The following is a 15,414-nucleotide window of genomic DNA, read 5'->3' on the forward strand; positions in this document are numbered from 1 at the left end:
GCATACATCCCCTTTACTGTGTGTGTATGTGTTTTATGGTGGAGGATGCATTATCAGTCCTATCCAAAGTTTCTCGCTGAGGTTTTCCTTATCAATTGTTTCCTTATGGTTTGTAGCATATGGACAGTTTATTCTCTCATCAATCCTCAATGGGCCATTTGTGTCCTTGATAATAATAACAGCATTAATGGATGTGTTCCCATTTCAGGATATACCATTATCTCAAGCTAATTTAATTAAACAGCACCATAGCCCTGTGTCCCTGCTTTCTATTATTCATCATGCTGTTCTCCCACACCCCAAAAGAATGAGTTCCTGAGCTGACAAAGCTCATTCTTCTACTTTGAGAAGCATGGAGGGTCATTGGATGAAGGTTCATGGAGACTAGAATTGGTTAGTGGGTGCAGTCACAAAGGGAAGACAAGAAAGGATTAGGCGAAGAAATTAAAGTTTTTTCTGCCCAAGAGCTTTGTGGTCTAATAAAATGAGCATGGACAGAAGTTGATTCAAATCACAGCTCTGCCACCTACCAGCTCTTTGACCTTGGAAAATTTGAGCGTTTTTAGTTTTGATGTCTTCATCTATAAAATGGACACAAGAATAGACTTTTAAATGGCTGTCTAAAAGAGTTAACAACATAATGTAAGTAGAGTCCTTAGCACACGGTTGGAACTTTATCAATGTTGGCTTCTTTCAGCTTCTTCCTGTCTCTCAACTTGAGTTTCTGCAGTGGATGCTGTTAGTATATGTTACAGGTGTGTGCTGCTCTACACAGAAGGTGTGTTTCTAAATAAAGGGTGTAAATTAAATTAGAGAAATGAGTCATATTTTAAATGTAGTGGAGAGTACGCTGTCTAAAGTTCCGGTGTGTTGCATTCTCTTCTGAAACAAAAATCACCTTGTTACCCATAACAAGCGTGCATAAAGCAATAGATTGTTGTACAAAAGACTTTCTAGAACTGACTTATAGAACTTCTTCTTCTCTATGGTGGCTGAAATAATGATATTGTTGCTTAATAACATTTACTGAGAGCTTACTATGGATACTCTGCTAGTATTTTATGTGTATTATTTACATTCTCTGTGAAACAGATACCACATTATCCCCATCTTATGGATGAGAAAACTGAGACACAGAAAGGTCATGTGACATGTTCAAGGTCACATAGTGAGTGGCAAGCTCAAATTTAAACTCTAGCAGTCTGGCACTCCTGAGAGATGTTAGGGTGGGAGCTCATTTTAAATGGAACCCCATAAGAAACACTTAAAATGACTATCTCCCTTAACCCAAGGCTTCTTAAGAACCCAAATTGTATTTTGTATTCATCTGAAGAACCTCTAATTGTACTCTCAATTTAAGGATCTTAAGCATGTAATTGTACTCTTAAAATTTTCCTTAAAACTGCATTTGCCCCTTAGACCACAACTAAAATCTGCCACCTGGCTACTCATCCTGCCAGAAGAACAAGGTTGATGGCATTTTAGAGCTCATCTTAAACGTTGCAGTTCCTTGGGCTCTTCCGAAAGACCAAAAGTCTCACTTTGTCCATCCTTACGTGAACTCGTGCTATCTAGGACCCTGTTTGTGCATTAGACTTTGAGATCTAGAGAAGTAGAATGGGATTGTTGAAGAGTCTGGGAAGGTACCAAACGGAGAAGATGTGAGTAAGCCTCATCAATTTAATCAATCGAGATTGAAGAAAGATGGTAGGAATCTAATCACTCATTATCAACTATGCACCAGACCTCATGCTGGGTATTTTCAACAAGACTGAGCAGGAGGGCTGTCTAGAGTGTAAAATTTAAGGAGGTTCTCACTCACAGGGTTGTGCAAATACATCAACCCTGATTTTCATATACTTATTTTACTTAACCATCAGGGAAAACTTGATAAGTGAGTGTCTTAGTCCATTCAGGCTGCTATAACAAAATACCTTAGATTGACTAATTTGTAAACAACAGACACTTATTGCTAACATTTCTGGGGCCTGAGAAGTCCAAAACCAAGGCTCCAACAGATTCAGTGTCTGGTGAGGGCCCACTCCTCATTGATGGCACTTTCTAGCTCTGTCCTTGCATGTTGGAAGAACTGAGGAAACTTCCTTAGGCCTCTTTTCTAATCCCATTCATGAGGAGTTCATCCTTATGATACCCCTCAAAAACTTCCCAAAGACCCCACTTCTTAATACAATCACTTTGGGGGTTAGGTTTCAATGTGTAAATTTTGGGGGGACACATGCCATGTGTTCAGACCCCAGCAGTCTGTATTAACAGCTTGACACATTTGTATCCCATTTGAAAACAGATAAGAATCCAACTCCAAAGCCAACCTATGTTATCAGACTTGTTCTTAGAAATTCATCTTTTCATTATCCCCTTATGTTATCCCAGATTTAACTCAAAAAGAATTTAGGAGATGATGCTTAGCTGTATAATGTCATTTATGCAAGGATCCATGTAAACAACAGATGTCTCTCTACTATTCCTGTCACTCAAAGTGACTCATCCCAGTTTCTCCACTTTATAAGACATGGTTCCCTCATCCTCAAAATGAGAACAATAAGAATATAGCCCAGGGTATCATGGGGCTCCGTGGGTTGCAAAGATGTACAACATTGCACAGCATTATAAATGCTCAGGGAACCCAACCTTAGTGATTGAGAGTCCCTATGCTCAGGAGACGGTGGAGATTCCAGACCTCAATCAACCTTCTACTTCCTAACATAGAAAGAAAGTAAGGTACCCATTGGACAAATAAATGACCTATGGGAAACCTGAAACTCCTAGAGGGTGGGGTTAGCTCAAGACTATCCTCCCAGTTTTGGCCTCAGAGAAGACCTCCCTTCAGGTCTCATAGCCTTGTTGCCCTCCACCTCTATTTGTATCTCTTCCTGGGGAAAGACCAGTGCCAAAGACAGGATATGAACAAGTGTTGGAAAATCATAACTCAAGCGTAAGTCATTCTCCAAACCCTGAAAAATCCTTCCTATCACTTCTACTCTCTTCTTTTTCGTGATTCCTCAGAAAAAAAAATTGTTGGTTCTCTTTCATGGAAAGAATGTGGTATATTTTATTTCATCAGAATAGTTTTGAGATTTGGGGCAAGAAGGAGTCACTCACACATTTCTGAAGACCCCAACTGTTTGGATCATGCCTCCTCTGTGGCTGGTCCCTCCCTTCTCTTTGAAGAAGCTCAGTGCCTATCTCAGTGTCAGCTTCATTAAGTCAGGTGTCATTTTCAATGCTATGTCAGTTGGGCAGGCTGTCAGTCTCATTAGGATTGTTCTCCTTGGCACTGGCAATAGCCTATGTAGTGCTTCTCCCAACAAACAGCCTCAAGACTGGACAATCACACCTTGCTGAATGTCTTGAGCTGGCCAGGGTCAAATGCTCACCTCTGCAGAGAGCTTGTAGCTCATATTACACGGTCTTCAGGATGGAGAACTAGAGATCAGGAGATATAATTGGAAAAAAAGAAAAGGAAAAGTTTTTCTTGTGGAAAATTGGAGAGACACACATGAGGTGCACAAGAGGGCCTGAGTGAAATGAAAGGAGCCAAGGCAGCTCCCGCTTTGCAGAGACTGCTGGTCTAGGAGTGACATCAACATACGTTTCACTCAGGCCTTATTAAATAGCAACAGTGGTCCAATTGGTCTGGTTCTTTAGGCCTGCTGCTAAGTCAGACACTGTCACCAGAAGGAGGCAGTTGTGTAAACCAGCCTGGGAAGATGTTAGCAAAATAACAGTAGCTGCAAGGCCCTGACTAATCACCTACATATTCTCATGACAAGCCTAATCCCTGGTACATGAGTAGTTAAGACTACTTTCAGAAAGCAGTCTTAAAATATATTATAGAAGATGGGTGCAGTGGGTCACATCTGTAATCTCAGTTACTCAGGAGGCTGAGGCAGGGGGATCCCTTGAGCCCAGGAGTTCAAGACCAGACTTGGCAACATAGCAAGACCCCATCCCTAAAAATGTTTTTTTGTTTTGCTTTTTCTTGTTTTTTTTTTTTTGTTTGTTTGTTTTTTAAATTAGCCTGGCATGGTGGTGCATGCCTGTAGCCCCAGCTACTCAGGAGGCTGAGGCAGGAAGATCTCTTGAGCCCAGGAGTTGGAGGCTGCAGTGAGCTATGATTGTGCCACTGCACTACAGCCTGAGTGACAGAGACTTTATCTCAAAATTAATTAATTAAATTAATAATTTAGAAATTTAAAGATATGTAGATAGATATATTATTGGTTTTTCTGTGCTTCACTTCCCAAATCTCTTGGTTGACTCTACTGACATGGCCATTAAGAAAAGAGACAATCCCCAGATACAGACACATTCCTTGGCCAGGTCTCCTGATGCAAAAGCTCTTGGTAGACTTATGAGGTCTCCAGCTCTAAGAAGTCAGGCCTTAGAAAGCCTGCCAGGAGCTTATTAATCTTCATTAAGATCTTTTCAGGAATTAGAACCAAGAAAATTTCAGGGTTAAAATTCAGGTGCCGCTTGGCTGACTAAAACTCAGCATGCCTGTTACAAATGGCACTAGCCTGGAACTGGGAATATTGGGCCAGCTCAGCTCATCTGCCCTAAGGATCTTGTCTTAAGTTGATCATCTACAAAGACCCTATTTCCAAATATAGTCATGTTCATAGTATTGGGGGTCAGGACTTCAACATCTTTTGGGGGGACAAAATTCAACCCAAAACAGAAGGCTTTATGATGCTCTTTGAACTTGAGTTGGATCTTGAAGAATATAAAGGATTTATATAGGTGGTAAGGAAAAAGTCTGTTGCATTCCAAGGAAGGAAAATGGCACATGAAAAGAACATGGAAGCTGAGCATGGTGGCTCATGCCTGTAATCCCAGCACTCTGGGAAGCCGAAGCAGGCAGATCACTTGAGGTCAGGAATTCAAGACCAGCCTAGCTAACGTAGCAAAACTCCATCTCTTCTGAAAATATAAAAATTATTTGGGCATGGTGGCAGGCACCTGTAGTTCCAGCTACTCAGAAAGCTGAGGCAGGAGAATCACTTGAACCTGGGAGGCAGAGGTTGCAGCGAACCGAGATCACGCCACTGCTGCAGCCTGGGCAATAGAGCAAGACTCCATCTCAAAAAACAAAAAAAAAATTTAAAAATGACATGGAGTTTGTAGTAAGCAAAAGCTTACTCCATGGGACAACAAACAAGCCAGCTAATTAAGGAGGAAGTTCTTGGAAATTGAGTTGAATAGGGAGTGTGGGTCTGATGATGGAGAGTTTGGGCTGATGGGTAGAGGCTTTTTAACTTGGTATAGTTTGAAAAGAGAGCAAAGAACTGGCATGGTGAAAGCCTAATGTCCAGAAAACCCAGGTTAAGACAAAGGATAAAAATTATGTACATTGTTAATCACCAACTATATTCTGATTTTTTCTAGGTGCTGGAAAGAGATTGGAGTTTCAGGAAACAAACGTTATCCCTGTTTTATATTCATGGAGTTTCACTCTCTAACTATGTAATTATAAATTGAGACAAGTGCTCAAAGGGAAAAGAACTTGTCTCTCTAGAGTGCATAACGAAGGAGCTTGACCTAGACAAGGTCAAAAAAGGCATCTCTGGAAAGGGATGTTTGCTCTGAGAACTGTGGGATGTGCAGGAGTTAAGCAGGGGCAGTTTGATAAGGAAGAAGGAGGGCAAGGTGTATGGAATAGAAGAGTAGTGCAGTCAAAGCGTCTACATGGGTCCAAGGGCTGAGCACCCAGTGGATGTCACCTACAAAGATGTTTTAAAAGTGTAAATGCCTGGGTTCTATCCATGCATTGGAGACCCCTTGTAAAATGGAAATGCATTCCCTGGGGATTGAGTAGCAAGTATATGGCCTAAGTTTGATCTACTAAATCGGTCTTGAGTAGCACATGGCAAGATTCTTAAGTCTTCCTTCTGAACCTTGGTCAGTTTTGGAAACCACTAGATCAGATATCTAGGGCCTCTCCTAAATAAAGAAGGAAAGTTTTGCTCTCAGTGTTGCGTTTTTCTGCTGTCAGAGGCCACCACCTTTCTTCTCCTTACCCTCTATCCCCTTCCCGTCCACAGTCCATGCCTATCCTGTGCAGAAGTACACATGTGTGTGCATGCACACACACACACACACTTCTAGTGCCCATTTCTCTGCTTGCCAGGATGTCTTCCGAAGTCATTCTCTCTGGCCTGCTCTCCCAAGCTGTGCCCCAGACTGAGGACCCTTCATGATCTCTTTCTGCAGGAACACTGAACTGACCCATTTTGTAATCACTTAGGACCCTGCTGTCTGCTAATTCATAAAGTTATCTATAGTTACATATTGACTGGCAAAAATCGTTCCAGATAATTATAATGATAACTTAACATGTAAGGATATGTGATACCATAACTTAAAGTGGCATTTTAAACACTATCTCATTTAGTATTTCTAGCAGCACTAAACTGTTGTGCAATACCAGCCACACTCAACAGGTGGTGTGTCATCACTGACCAAGGTTAGGCAGCAAACTTGCTACTCTATCCCCAGAAAATACATTTCCATTTTACCAGGGGTCGCCAACCTCCTTCTTAAGGCAGAGGAATGGCTGCTATTGAGTTCATCTTAAAGGTAGCATTGATGGGATTAGGGTGGGGATACAAGGTAATTGGGCAGGAGGAAACTTCTAGCACTACAATATATGGGAGACAATACAGTAGAGAGATTAAGAGCAGTATGTCTGGGCTTTTGAATAAAAAGGCTTGAGTTCAATACCCAGTGCAGCAATGTGTTAACTGTGTTGTCTTGGTTCAGTTGCTTAATCTCTCTGACTCCAGCTTCCTCAACTGAAAGTGGGATTTATAGTAGTACCGACCTCATAAAATGGGTGTAAAGCTTAAACGAGATAATTCAAAGAAAGCATTTAACAAAGTGTCTAGCACATATTAAAACTACTTTTTAATTGTTGTTATTAAACCACTCAGGCAACTGCCTTCCCTTTTGTGAGATTGGCCTTAGAGACAGCCAACAGAAAATGAAAGTGGATGTGTTTGCATTAGTGGGAGGTGGGAAGATAAGGAGGAAGAATTGAGAGAGCAAAGGGAAGAAAAGATTGCAAAGCCCTCTGCTCACTTGGTCTTCTTCTGATTCCACCAGCCCAGGTAGGCCATTTTCTTGCCCTGCCAGAAGGAGTAGAAATTGAACTGTGATCTGGAGAGCTATCTGTTCTGATCATTAGTCAAACACCAGGAGCCAGTTAGACCTAATTGTCTTTGAAACATCTGAAGACCAAACACTTTTTTTTGGAGGTCAGGCTGCATAACTGAGAAAGAGGCAGAGGTACCTGGGATGAAAATAAAGGCATAATAGGTTCATATAGTTGGTCTGAAAATTAGCTTTAGGGATCTCCTTACGTTTGTTTCTTAATGGTGTGAAACATAATAATGGCTGTGGCCGTAATAAAGATGAATTACAGTTTTTTTTTCCTGAAAAATAATGAAGCTTTAGTAAACATCCCAGGTTTATCACTTAATTTATCCCTAGCTCATGGGGAAAGAGACCTCCCCCCAACCCAGCCCCCATTTTTAATATTCCAAGCTACTAGATTTCAATAACCCACTTTCCAGCAATGTGTCTCATTTCCCTGGACAGACCAAATAGGCAATAACAGCCTCTCGGTTAGAACACTAATGTTGTAATTTAGAACTTCTGTCAAGATGAAAGATCTTTGCTGGGATCCTCAGAGGGCCCACAGCAACACTTCAACCCGGGCCCAGATAATGAAGTTTTCATTATTAAATAAAGATATTTTAGGAATGTCATAAACCATAAATCCACTCTCTTCTATTGCCCTGCCACCTTATTGTGTTGATTTCTAGCAAAAGTCCATCCTCTCTCGATTGCCCCAACTCCTCCAAGCTTGGTGTTTCTTGCCTTTCAACCCCCAATCCCACTGTGATGCACTTATGTTGCCATGGTGACAGAAGACTGTGTCTTCTCCCACATTGAGACCCAAAGGCTATAAAGAAGGAAGGTGTCTGCGGAGAAGACGAGTGACTGCTCCCTCTCCCTGTTGACCTCCTCCTGCCCACCTTGTCCTGCCAATCAGCTGAGAGACTGACTCCACACAGTTTTATCTCACCTCAAGGAAATGCTAACATGTGCCATCAGGTCTGGCTGTACTTAAAAATTATGGCACAATCAATTTTTAATGTGAATTTAGTGCTGGTTGGAAGCTTTAGACTCTGAGTCCCAGGAAAATGATTCATCTGTTTATTCATTTGCCAAATACTGGGGTGCGGTTTTCTCAAACCCCACCTGCCTTAACCAGGTTGTGCTCTCGTCCCTAAGATCACACACAGCCTTACTGAGGCTGCTCATGCCAGGCTCAGGAACCTGCCCCCTGCAAATCCAGCCCCATGCTGGAGAGCAGAGGGGAGGAAGAATGGACACTTTTATTTTCCCAAGGCCCGGTGACACAACAGAGTCAGAGGGCAAAGAGAGCTCAGACGCATCTCAGTGGACTCCATAAATAAGAGGAGCAGGACATCTGAAATTAGGAACTCATTTAGCCACCCCCAATCTGCTATTGAACCACACCTGACAAGCTAGATGTCTTAAAAGATTCAGAGGAAACTTCTATCACAGTGCAATAAAGCAACTCACTCATATTTGCATGTAACCAAATGTCTCTTTGCTGTGAATTAGGCTCATATTCAAAGGAGATAAAGATCTACTTATAACAATACTCAATATTATGTTCTCAGAAGGGGAGTGTTAACACTTAGGGAACCAGTTTGTACTTGTATTTTTGTTTATACTCATGATCCAAATGAAAGCAAAAAGAACTGTAAGATTAATCAAGGATGAATTTGTAGATATGCTAAGGACAAAAGTGATGACTCCATATGGCTTCCAGCCATCTCTATGTAGTTTCTTCCATCACAGCGATATTTGACGTTGAACAGATTAAACAATAAGATATAGTTTTTAAAAATCACTTTTTCACCTCCATTGCTCAATGAGCTTCAGGAACAGTTGGTCTCAGCAAAAAACGCTGTTTTCTGAAAACATCTGAGAATCCAAATTATGAATTACATACAGTATATATATATTTACACACACACACACACACACATATATATATATATATATATATATATATTTTTTTTTTTTTTTTAAAGTCCATCGTGGAGTTTTCATCAGTTTGGGATATTTATTGGAGGAGAGGACGCAACAAGCCACAGAATGTTATCAGCACTTGAATTAATTGAAAATAAATTTCCCCTCCCAGCACTAAACAAATGACGAGTTTTTTGTGTGATAACACACACCAGCCCGCAATAGGTTGCTAAGATTCCACTAATTAAAAAAAAAATCTCATTTGAAGATAGTTAATGGTGTCTGCATTTCCACAAAGTGCTAGTCAGACTACATTCCCCTGAACTTCAGGGTCTGTGCTGATTACTACTCAATTAGTTTTGATTCAATTCACTGAAGAAAAATGTCCATTTCATTAGTGTGGAGAAATAACCATTGGACACAAAATATATTTCTCAGCATTGCTATGGCAACGGAGATGACACAGCTGAGCTCAGAATGTTAATGCCTTCCCTGGGACTATGTTTTTAAGTCAGCATGCGGCCATTAAGCCTTGCTGGGTGGGGGTGGCTCCTGTCACATCGCCGTTGTGATTGGCAGGCAGAAGAACCCATGGCGCTCCCAAGAAGGCTTGGTTCCTGCCACTCACCTCGCCTGCCACTCCCCTGTGGGCTGAGCATATCGGCAACAGCATAGATTGTCATTTTGCAAGTCCCCAAGGCCCCTCTTTATGTGACATGCAGAAGTCCAGCTGGGCAGTGAAAAATGCGATCTGTCATCCAGATGTGTTTTCCTATGCGTTGTCTGTTTTGTGAATGCATGCGACTGTCCGGGTGATGAACTGACTTTTGAGCTCGTCATTGCTGCATTCCAGCCAGCGCAGCATTGACAGAGAGGTGAGGAGCAAGTGGTCCAGCAGTTCAGTAAATATGGCGGTCAGCCTGAAGCACTCTGCCCACTTGAGGAAGACTTGATTCTCATCTGCACCCCACGAGACATGTAGGCAAAGGATGAGAAAGCAGATTCTAGATTACCAAAGCAAAGAAATGGATCTGTTTGTATGCAATAGGGAGCAAACGTGCCAATACTAGTCTTCAGGAATAATAGATGTGGCCATTATTTAGATGTTAATTAGGGCATAACCAAATTAAACCATAACAAAATTTCATTTGGGAGACCAAATTTTCCAGGTTAAATGGATAATTGCCCATATTTTCCCTTAAGCTATGGTGGCATAATCTTAGGTTACCAATTAATAATTAATTGCTGTATACTGTGTTCAAGGCTCCATGCCTTAGGATACAAAGATTAAGTACATGGAGCCTACACCCTCAAGGGACAGTTTAGTAGGGAGATAGCATATGAACTATTAATGAAAGCTACTATGTATTGAGTACTGACTGTGAGACTGGAAGTGTACTAAGTACTTTATATGCAGTATTTTAATGTACTCCTCATATTAGTACTATGAGGAGGATGTTAGCTCCATTTTATAACCAAGTACACTGAGACTTAAAAAAGGGACTTGGCTAGTCAATTACTAGTTCAATTACAGCAAGTAACTGGCAGAGCTGGATTCAAACACAAGTCTCTCTGACTCCACAATCACTTCGAACCACCATTCTTTCATGTACACATGAATAGAAAAGGCAGGCTGTAAATATTCAGGGCCCAGTGACTTACAAAAGTAAATACCTGATCTGTAAGGAAAGCAGCAAGTCTGATTGCATTTAATTAATTTAACTTCCCTTTTAAAATTCATCTTCAAAGTAATGGGCAAAATTAGAGTGTCCCATTTCTTCCATTAAGCAGATGTTCTGCACATTGCCCTCCTGCTCCTTCTGCGACCACAGGGAGAGGAAGCACGGCTGATGCAAGAGCTGCCAAAAGGCAGGGAGCAAGAACTCATTCCACAACAAGAGCAAGCTCACAGTCGGTGATCTCAGTGTCAGAGTCCCACTCTACCCTCTTGGGATCCTAGGCATCTGAGCTTCTCTATGTTTAATCATCATCATGTCACCATCAAAAATATTTATTAAGCTGCTGCATACATACGGTTCTGGTCACCCCATTTGTTCTTGCTCCCTTGGCACATTATGTAATTTCACTCTATTTGTTTCCAGTGGTTTGACATAATTTTATATCATCTTTATATCTCTTCAGATACAGTGCTCAAAACACCCACACCCAGATCTCTCTGAGTTCACGGAGTAGATTCTTACCCTTCTCTTTGCCTGACCATAGCAGGAGCAGCGGATCTTGGTGACAGGGATCTTGGTTCAGGGCTGGCCCAGTGGCTGTCTCTTCCATGTGAAGCAGAATTAACCAACATAGGTAGGGGCTTGCAATCTAAAATTTTGCCATGTTTTGCCACAGATAAAACATGCAATGGGTACACACGTCACTCTGTAGATGGGCTTTGTTGCTAGAATAGCATTTGTGAAAATGTGTTCTAAGAAAACCTAACTTCTTAGAATGTTAAAGGATGTTATAGTCATGCAGTTCAGAATATGCTACTCCAAAACATGGCAACTTGGCACTTAAGAAAAGAGCAGAAGCAGGAAGGTCTCTATGACCTTTGCCATTCTCCCCTGAAGTGGGCCATAAAATAATTCTCTGACTTTTCTCTAATGTAGGGCATAAGACCCTCATTCCAGAAGAGTCCTTATACCCAGAGAAAAGGAATGAAGACACAGGGACACAGAGAAAAACATGAACAAGGCCATGTGCAGTGGCTCAAACCTGTCATCTCAGTACTTTGGGAGGCCAAGGTGGGAGAATGATATGAGCTCGGGGGTTTAAGATCGGCCTAGGCAATGTGGCAAGACTCCATCTCTACAAAAATATTAAAAAGCTAACCAGGCATGGTGGTACATGCCTGTAATTACAGATATTTGGGAAGCTGAGGCAGAAGGATCTCTTGAGCCCAGGAGGTCAATGCTGCATTTAGCCATGTTTGAACCACTGCACACCAGCCTGGGTGACAAAGCAATACCCTGTCTCTTTTGGATTTTTTTTTTTTAAAGAATCTGAACAAACAGGCCTTGCTAAGTTTCCCCCAATTTATTACCATTAGGTAATATTCCTTTCTCCTCCCATCATACTTCTGCCACCACTGTTCATAAAAATACAATCTTTTCTGTTTCTTTGGGTCTTCATTTCTGAAGGTTCTCATGTTAGGTAAAACTTAAATATATTTATATGCTTTTCTCTTGTTAATTTGTCTTTTATTATAGCGGTCTCAGCCATGAATCTAAATGGGTAAGGTAAATAAATATATTACTTCTCCCCTACAATAGAAAAATAAAAAGGGGAAGAGGAGATTCTCTGGTCAATTATGTTTAGGAGACACTGGGTTAAACAATGTTAATCAGGTTTGTTTATTTGTTTTCTGCCAGGGTCCTCAGAACTCTTAATATACGACTGTGTTATATGACTCTCCAAGTGAAGAGAATGGAGGGAAGCATTATCTATAGACCCATTTTTATGCTGGAGCAATGAGGCACCAGCGTTTTGCAAGTTCTGGAAAACACAGAGCAGGGGTCAGTTTAGGAGCCTAACCTGTATACCTACATCAGGAAGCTTGGAAAATGACTTAGACCACTGACACTTTTTGCATGAAGATTCCTAAGCTCCATGGGAGGAATGTTAAGGGCTTTGGGACTGATATTTGAGCCCAGGAAACAGGGCTACCGAATTAAGGCTTACAAGTAAGACAAGGTTAAAAAAAAATCTGGCCCAAATCCCAGAAAGAGTGGCCCAAATGGCTGAAAACTAGCCACTCTGAGGTAGGAAAGAGCACAGGAGGTAGGAGTGAAGGAAGTAGGAAGTGGCTCAGCCCTAACCTAGTACAATGATTTATAATTTTTAGAGAAATCCTCTGTATAGAATTGAATATTTTGAGAAATGTAAGATGGAAAATTCTGATTAAATTAATTTCAACAATAGGCACATTGATACACTCACCCAGTAAGAAGACCAGGGTTCAGATCTTTAGAATCTCTGTGATTCTCTTAGTTCACACCACCCATTGTTTCTTGGATCCCACATCAGCCCCTTCCTTGAGTTTGCTCTTTCAGTTTGCTGGAGTAGATAACTTAGGAAGGATACATCGAGCAAATTTTCTAAGTTCTTGAATGTCTACACATATTCCTGTTTTACTCTCACCATTGATTAACAGTTGGCTAGGTCTAAATTGAAAATCTAGGTTACAAATGTTCTTCCTCAAAATACTGAAGTCATTTCTCCATTGCCTGTTGGCATCCAGTGATACGGCTGAGAAATTCAAAGCCAGCTTAATTCTTTTTGCTTATGTATAACTTACTTTTTCTTGCATTGACTTTTAGGATCTTCTTTTTAACCTTAATCTTCTGCAGTTTTGACTTTCTAAATTGGGATTTATCATTGTTTTACTCTATTCAGACCTCATCGATCCCTTTCAATCTGCAAATTGAATCTTTAGCCCTGGAGAATTTTTTCTATTCCATCTTTGATAGTTTTCTCTCCTCAATTTTTTGTACTGTCCCTTTCTGAAATCTTTTTTGGCGTTCAGAGCTTCCAGATCAATTCCTTATGTCATCTATACATTCCCTAGTTTTCTGTTTATCTCCCTAATTGTTCTAGATTCTAGAAAATTTTTTCAACTCATCTTCCTATCATTCTACTAATTTTTTAAAAAATGAAATACTAACAGTTACATGAGTTAGGGCAACACTACCTGCTGCTGTAATAAATAAACCCCCAAATGTCAGAGGCTCATCATAATAATCACTAACTTCATGCTAGCAAACACAGTTTCCTCTGTTTAGCAGGCAGCTCCTCCCCATCAGAAGAATCAGAGATTTGGACTCTTTCTACCTCCTGACTCTGCCATCCTCCAAGGCCTCATATCCCCTTGCCAGAAGACAATGAAAATCTTATTCTCAACAGTCTTGACATGCAAATGTCACATGTCTCTTCTGCTCACATTCCTCTGGTGAAAATAGTCATTTGGTCCCACTGGATGCAATAGGGAGGAGTAGGGGGCAGTAAAATGTAGTTCCTGGTTAACAACTGCTTCCCCATAATAACTATATGCTTGGGAAGGAGGAACACAAATTTTGTGTTCAATTGGTGACCATTAGCAGTCTTTGCTGTAGTAATTATGTATATTTTTATTTTTGTGAGCTCAGTCATGTTCTCCTATTGTTCCTTGCCCAGAGTATACTTATCTCTTTTGTTCATAAGTGATTACATCTTTTCCTTTTTCTTTTTTTCTTCTTTGAGACAGAGTCTCTCTCAATCACCCAAGCTAGAGCACAGGAGTTCAGTGACGCCATCTCAGCTCACCCATCTCAGTTCACTGCAACCTCTGCTTCCCTGGTTCAAGTGATTCTCATGCCTCAGCCTCCCAAGTTGCTGGGACCACAGGCACACACCACCATGCCCAGGTAATTTTTGTATATTTCTTAGAGAAATAGTTTGGTCATGTTGCCCAGGAGGGTCTCAAACTCCTGGCCTTAAGCAGTCTGCCCACCTCTGTCTCCCAAAGTGCTGGGATTACAAGAGTGGCACTTTTGTCTAAGATCAGCTATTCTTTGTTATCTTGGCCATTCTTTTTAAAAATTCGTTTTATTTTGCACTTTTGAAGCCAGTTTTATTTTGAATACTTGTTCCCAGTGATCCTGGCCACTCTTATCCATGATGTTGTTTCCTTTAGTTCTGGAGATCCTTGTTTATGTATATTAAAGAATTGAGATGTAGGTTGATTATTCTGAGTAGATGAGTTGAGTTTATCTACTGTGGGTTTGTAGGCCTAATACTCCCAGCAGGCCTCTTTCTTGGTGGGAGAACTGGTGTCTTTGTACAAGGGTGGCTTATCCACTAGCAGTTTCACTCTAGGTTACATGGAATCAGAATGGGAGTGTCAGCAACCGCAGACTGCAAGCTCCACAGGGACCAGGAAAAGAAAGACTACTCTGGGCCAATACTCCCAATTAAGAAGCCTTGGTTACTCCAGGAAATTCATCTTTAGAGAAGAACATCTAGATGTTTTCCTAGGGAGTTTGCCAGTCATTCTGTGAACAGGACGGGACAGAAGAAGGTGGATGCAACCAACAAAGCCTTCCACAGATGAATCATAGATTAACCCACCTGTTTGCAATTACTCTTTCTCCTTCTGCCCTCCTTACCAACACCAAGCTGTAAGTGAGTCCAAGTTTTAATCAGCATGCCAACCCTACCTGCACTGCAGCCTCACCCAGCAAATGCTCAAGCCTGGACCGCTTCCCCCACTGTTTCCTCTGTGAACGTGCTTCCATTCATCCTGCCTAATGTGCTGTAATCTCTCAGCTGATGAACCTGCCCACC

The 15,414-nt window shown here is 41.2% G+C and overlaps 1 long non-coding RNA gene across 1 annotated transcript; it reads left to right on the forward strand.

Annotated features, from left to right (window-relative positions):
* Nucleotides 1-8,011: 8,011 nt before the first annotated feature.
* Nucleotides 8,012-11,120, forward strand: LOC111531089. The gene is made up of 3 exons (XR_002728131.2): nt 8,012-8,136; nt 9,941-10,065; nt 10,879-11,120. It is a non-coding gene; the product is annotated as an uncharacterized LOC111531089 (long non-coding RNA).
* The last annotated feature ends 4,294 nt before the right edge of the window (nt 11,121-15,414 follow it).

The sequence above is a fragment of the Piliocolobus tephrosceles genome, chromosome 1 (genome assembly GCF_002776525.5).
Source record: "Piliocolobus tephrosceles isolate RC106 chromosome 1, ASM277652v3, whole genome shotgun sequence".
NCBI classification, from domain to species: domain Eukaryota; kingdom Metazoa; phylum Chordata; class Mammalia; order Primates; family Cercopithecidae; genus Piliocolobus; species Piliocolobus tephrosceles.